This window comes from Castor canadensis, chromosome 8 (assembly GCF_047511655.1).
Source record: "Castor canadensis chromosome 8, mCasCan1.hap1v2, whole genome shotgun sequence".
NCBI classification, from domain to species: Eukaryota; Metazoa; Chordata; class Mammalia; order Rodentia; family Castoridae; genus Castor; species Castor canadensis.
The window spans coordinates 145,381,754-145,388,435 of NC_133393.1; positions in this window are offsets into that span (position 1 = coordinate 145,381,754).

The following is a 6,682-nucleotide window of genomic DNA, read 5'->3' on the forward strand; positions in this document are numbered from 1 at the left end:
TCATAGGCATAACCCATTAAATGTGTTCAACCAGTCATAGGGAAGTTAAAAGTTGCTACACCTTTTCCACATACACAATTTAAAGTCTAGTTTCAGTGTTTCATTCATTTAACTGTCAATTAAAAGACACATAGAAAAACAATTCTGCTTCTAACTGGTCAACTTGAAATGGCTCAGGAATGCCAGATAGCATTTTCCCTTCTTCTTCCTCAAAGTGTAGAGGACGAAGACAAAAAAAAGAAAAGAAAAGAAATCTCAAGACTGGATATACTGGAACTGCAACTGAATCCCAGAGTATAAGTTTTTAAATTATTCTTGTAAGTCTTCAATTAATTCTTAACTAAAAGCCACTATATAGAAGGTAACTAAAGGAAAAAATTATACTTTAAGACATGATTTTATTTATGCCCAATACTTAAAGCAGTTCTAAAGAATATTTTTTGAACAAATACTAAATAATATTCAGTTCTGAGAATGACCCTTTGATAGAGGATTACTATTTGTGTCTTAAAGATGTGAAGAACGCACTTGACTTGACCTCTTCATGCAGTCTGGCTGAGGCTGTAGCTCAGTGGCAGACACTTGCCTAGCGTGCCTGATCCCCAGCTCTACAAAAAAAGATCATGAATGTATAGGTGATAATACTCTGGTTTGGAAGGCAGATATTGCAGCCCTGGTCTAGTATTTGACTGGCATTTCCATCCAGGAAGACTTAAACTTTGGACACATCAATGCTTTCTACTAGGGCCCCCAAATCATCCCTCATGATAGTTAGGGTCTTCATATTTCCATTGCCTAGGCTTGATCAAAGACATCTCAAATCCTTCATGGACACAAAACAACCTAGGTGATAGAAACTTAACTACTTCAAAGAGTCAGCAGTACTAGTTGTTAAGGAGGATTTACATGCTTGCCCTAAATAACTGGACCCCAAAATGCAATTGTTAGTGTCATTAGGAGGATATTTTGGAGATTGCAGTTTAGGAACACCTGGCCCCAGGAATCTAACAGCTTAACAACAGGAGTATTCACGGAGAGTCATAGGCCCTCAAAATTCTGATCTTCACAGCTGGTCATGTGAGTTGGCCAAGTCATAGTGCTTTTTCTGGGCCATGTTTGCTGCCCAGTAGAGAGGGCGGACTTGCTCTCCTGAGCCCTGGCAGTTTGGCATGCTTCTCTCTTCTCACTGTGGGCTGGCCAACTCTAAACATGGAGATTTAAAATCTTTCTTTTCACCCAAATCAGGCAATGGAGAACGTTATCACATGATCACATCCCACAAAGGAACCTTAACTGCATCTCGGTCTTATTCTACAGCCAGGGCTGTGCTACCACTTCTACCTAACAATTAGACCAAATGTCTGTGAGAGTTGCTTTTGCTATATTATGGCTCTTTCTAATATAGGCTGGGTAGAAGTCTGTCCCAAAGCCCATCAACGAGCACAATACAGTCCCTAAAACTCATCCCAGCGGGCTGCCATCCCTACCCTTGCACAGAAGCCGCTCAAAGTTACTAATAACTCCACATAGCCACATTCATGGCCAATGCTTGCTTTCGTCTAACTTGCTTATTAGCAGCAATTGACCTGTGCCATGGCTTCCTCCTTTTCTCTTGGGCTCTAGGGTAGAAAAGTCAAATGGTTTTACTATTGTCTTTCTGAATGTATCTTCGTGGGATCTTTCACCACTTCTTGAACTCCAGATGCTGTGGACCTTCTCCTCAGTCCTCTAGACTGAGTATTAGGTGCTCTCCATGTGTTTCTACTCAGTCTGTAAGTTTTAAACACAACCTTTCTTATCATTCTCATAACTGCTATCTCTTATATTTCTAGTTCCAACTCAGAGGTCTTTTTCACACTCCAGACTCATATGGGCAATGCCTATCTGCTGTCTCTACTCAGAAATCCAGCAGGCATAGCAAATTTAGTATATTCAATAACTCACTCTTATCCTGTCCATATCCTTCCCTCCCTGTAGTCTTTATTTCTGTGTGTGGCACTCTCATTCTTCCAGTAGCTTAAGCCAGACATCTTGGAGTTACACTGGCTTTTCTCACACTCCATACAGGGCAGCATCAAGCCCTATCTGACCTGAATGTGTCTGTCAGCTGACAGCTACTCACCATCTCCTCTGCTATTAACTTTGGCTATAAACTCCTGATCAGTCTCCCAGCTTCCATTCTTGCTCTTTTAGAATCTAAACTCTACCCAGCAAGCAGAAAAATCCTTATAAATACTTGTCAGTTCATGACACTTCTCTAATAAAACTCTGCTCTGATTTCCCATGAACTCCCATGAACTAAGAATAGGATCACAAGTCTTTATGCAGTCTATCCAACCATGAGTGTTGTAGTTCCTGATTCTCCTCCAATTCCCTCTGCCCCACCACACCAATTTCCATCCTTTTCTCAAGCACACCAAGGGTCCTCTTCTCTCACAAACGCTATCCCCCCACTACCTCTTGGTTCCATCACTCAAAACCAGCCTTTGCTTGAATGTGACCTCCTCAGAGAAGCCTTCTTAAGCAATGCTAGGACTCTCCCTGTATAGCTATCCTTACCTCAACTAGCAAAAACCCTTGTTCCTTCCTATTATTGCTTATACTCTCTCTACAACAAAATTAGAAATAAGGGCAAAATAGTTTCTGCTGGGTATTGAGGGGGTAGAGGGGAGAGGGAGGGGGCCTCGGGAAAGGGAAGGTCAGGGGGAAGCGGGGAGTAATGACCCAAACATTGTATCCACATATGAATAAAAGAAATTTTTTAAAAATTTAAAAATTTTTAAAAAAAGAGAGGCCTTCCTAGACCACCTCAGATAGAAGATTCCTTTCATCATTCTCCATACCCTTTATCTGCTTATTGTTCTTCCGAGAACTTACCACCTCCAACATGTTAAATCTCAGCTCACTAGTTTATGGTCTGTCACTCTTCATTTGGACACCAGCTTCCAGGGAGCTGTCCTGTTTACTACTATGTCCTGATGTCTGGACCAATGATTGACATGTAGAATTTGCTCTATAAATGATCATTGAAAGAAAATTGACCTGTGCTCTTTTCTCTCAAAGCAATGTTAGCTCTCACATACAATGTAAATGCAGGCTCAAACATGCTCCCCACACTTGTTCTCTATATCCTCTGATGTATGCTTGCTCATTCCTTCTCTATTTACACTCCTCCAGGATTCCCCAGAGTCTCCAAGCATGTGACCTCTGCTAACACCAAGTAAAACCTACAACTAATTCTTAGGAACTGTTGACATAGAAGAAGATGGCGAGAATAAAATGTGAATCTAGTAGAGAATTAAAATGAAAATAACAGACATTTTTTAAGTACTCGGGGTAGGCTGGTGATCTGTGCTCTGGTAAACACCTGTATTTGTACACTCAGACCTATGGACACACTCATTCCCCCAATTTTATCATCACACATGAAGACACAGATATATCTCTCCTAACTTGCTCAAATACACTAAAAACTCATGCACCCGAAGACTGTTCTCCACAGAAACCCATTTGTGCCATGCTCATGTACTAAAATGTTCACTATACACACATTGTCATTCTAATATACTCAAGCGTATACCTCAGGAAGTATCCATACTCACTTTCTGTCTCTTTTCCACACGCTGATGTATAGAAACAACTCATGTACTCTCACCACTTACTTATCTACACAGAGTCACATAAATGCCTACTATAGATACTCTTACATGCTCTGGTCAATATTTATTCCACATTTAGTAGAACATTAAATTCCATACACACAAATACTTCAAAAGCCAATCTAAAATGCTACATCCTGTTGTTATGGCAACAGAAGTCCTCCAACTTCAGAGAAAAGGACAAGGACACACAGAGACAAAACCCCTACAGCAGCTCCATGGAGGGAGGTGAGCCACAAGGTATGAGGATGGCACTCTGAATGAAAGCCTTTCCTTTCTACTTCTTAAAGATTGATGGCATCACATAGGACCTCCCCATACTTCCCACAGGACTCTCTAAAATATTCCTTTCCCTATATTTTTACCTAACTCCTCCCATTACAGAAGTCCCAGGTTTTTTTTTTTTCTTCTATGTATGGACATCCTCTACCTGTGTGGTAGGTCTTGTACCTTCCCATATTCACTCAGACACTGTTACATCTAAATTCCCACACTCTCTCCATCTTGGCTGCTTCCTCTCAGACAGGAAGCCTGTTCAAAAGCTCAATAGTGAGAAAACCCATACTTCATCATTTATTCCCATCTAATCTCATCTCTCTGCCATCATCAGAGCCAAGTTCCTCAAAAGAATGCTCTACTCTTGCTATTTCCATTTCTTATCATTCATCCACTACAATTGAGATTTGCCTTGTCTGTTGATCGGCATTTTCCTGGCAGAGGTCACTGTTGACCTTTCTATTGGCAAACTGCAATTGGCATCTTCAATAATGTTGATTTGGGTTCCATCTGTCATGATTCTCCTTTTATCTCTGACTATATTTCCTTCAGTTCTCTTTCAAGCTTGATTACCATTTTCTTCCTGCTCCACAGGTCTCCTTCTTTCCCTAGGGTCCTGTCCTGCCCTACTTATCCTTCCTAGTTTATTATGCATGCACTGAAACCATCCATTCTTATGGGTTCCCCTGATGTCCAGAGCTGTTCTTTGACTGTCAGACCTATGTATTAGAAACTCCCTGCTAGGAATCTCCACCCAGTTATTTCTTATGCATCTCAGGCTCTACTGCACTCAACATGTACCCTCTCAAATTCTTCCTTTCCAGTCATCCTCTCTGTATTTGGGTATGACACTACCATGCACCACACTCTTAAACCAGAAATCTGGCCAGCCTTGCAGACTACTTCACTCTCATCTAGATCTAATCAGTTAGCAAGTCCTCCTCTAAAAATCTTTCATTTCCTCCTTTCTCATCCAGAAAAATTCAAATGTACATTATCTCCCACCTATCTATTTAAATCATTTTATACATAACTTTCCTAGTCGTGCTATTGGCCATCATTAAAATTTTCAGTCTTTCTTTAGCTCACAGAGTAATTTCATAACCAGACAAAACTTCTTGCCTTGCCTCTTGCTCTGCTGCACCCCTGACCTTGTCCATATAGATCCTAGCTCTGACCATAGGCTATTCTGAATTTCTCTGATAATTCCAGGCTGCCCGAAATGCCCTTGTGCCCCTGGACCCTCTTCTGCTTCATCTGACAGGTGCTCTTTTGTTCCTCTTTACAGACAATTGCCACTGCCTCTTTGAGACCTTACCAACCACTTCACACCTTTCTCTTTTGTGATCCTACTCAACTGTGAACAGAGGCTGTCACTGTAACACTTGAGGACCATTAGTTAAAGTCTATCTCCCTATTAGACTGGAACTTTAGGAGGTCCTTGTGCCCGACTCTCAGCCACTACCATACTTCATGTGCCTGTCATGTGTAAGGAACTTGGCCAGTTGTGTATTAACAACCTACTCTGTGCCACAGTATCATAGGTGAGATGATATGTACTTGAAGGTCATGGAACATCAAAGTGGGCTAGACATCTGGGATAAATCCAAAGCAGCCTTGCTAATTCTCAACCCATGAACAGAATCTAGCAATAGTGTATTTTTCTTGACTCACATGGTATATGAAAACTAGATAAGTCTCCAACTTGCTGCAGGCTGACTACTTTTTTTGTTCACTAACACCTTTCCATATTTTTATTACTTGCCTGATTTTTGAATACAGTTAAGTCTGTAAACTTTAATTTAGATAAAATACAAGATTTAAGGGTATATAAAGATTGAAAGTGGTTACAAGAGGAGACATTTGTGTCAAATGACCTACATTGGAATCAGAAATGCCTCACTTCCTGGCTACATAACATTAGACAATTTACTTCTCCATTCTGGGACTTGGTTTCTTCCATTGTAAGCATGGGGACACTAATGGCACCCAAATGTGTATGTTGCTATGAAAGTTACATAAGAAAAGGTATATAACTCTCTTAAAACAGTGCCCTCGTTAAAGCTAGTTATTAATTATTATTATTCACTGGGCAGGGGAAATTAGAGGGCAAAGTATCCAGAGTTTGAAAGAATATTTTGTGTTTGGGGAGAACAGGATGGATGATAAACTTAATGGGAGGTGAAAAGAGGTAGAGGTCAGGCTTCATTGTTTTGCCAATAGCTGACAGAGAGCCCAAAGCATTGTGGCACTCAGTACATATTAGTAGGGTGAGTGGATGATCGAATGAATTGAATATACACTCTTGTCTTTGTCTGTACTGTGACAACAAAATATCTTAGACTGGATAATTCACAGCAATAGAAATTTATGGCTCACAGTCCTGGAGTCTAAGAAGTCCAAGATCAAGGTACCTGCAGAGTCAGTTTCTGGTGAGGTCCTGTCCCATTGATGCTGTCTACTTGCAGGAACCTCAAATACTGGAAAAGACAGAAGGGCAAAAGGGCCTGAATTATTTCCTTTGGGATTTTTTGTTTTTGTTTTCAGCTGTAGTAGGGTTTGAACTCAGGACTTTGCACTTGTGAGGCAAGCATTCTATTGATTGAGCCCTGCCTCTGGCCCTTTTTGCTCTGGCTCACTTTTTGCCCTGGCCAACCTGGACTAAGATCATCCTATTTTAAGTTTCATGCTGTCTCTGGGATGGCAGCATACACCACCATCTCTAGCTTTTTTTTCATTGAGATGAG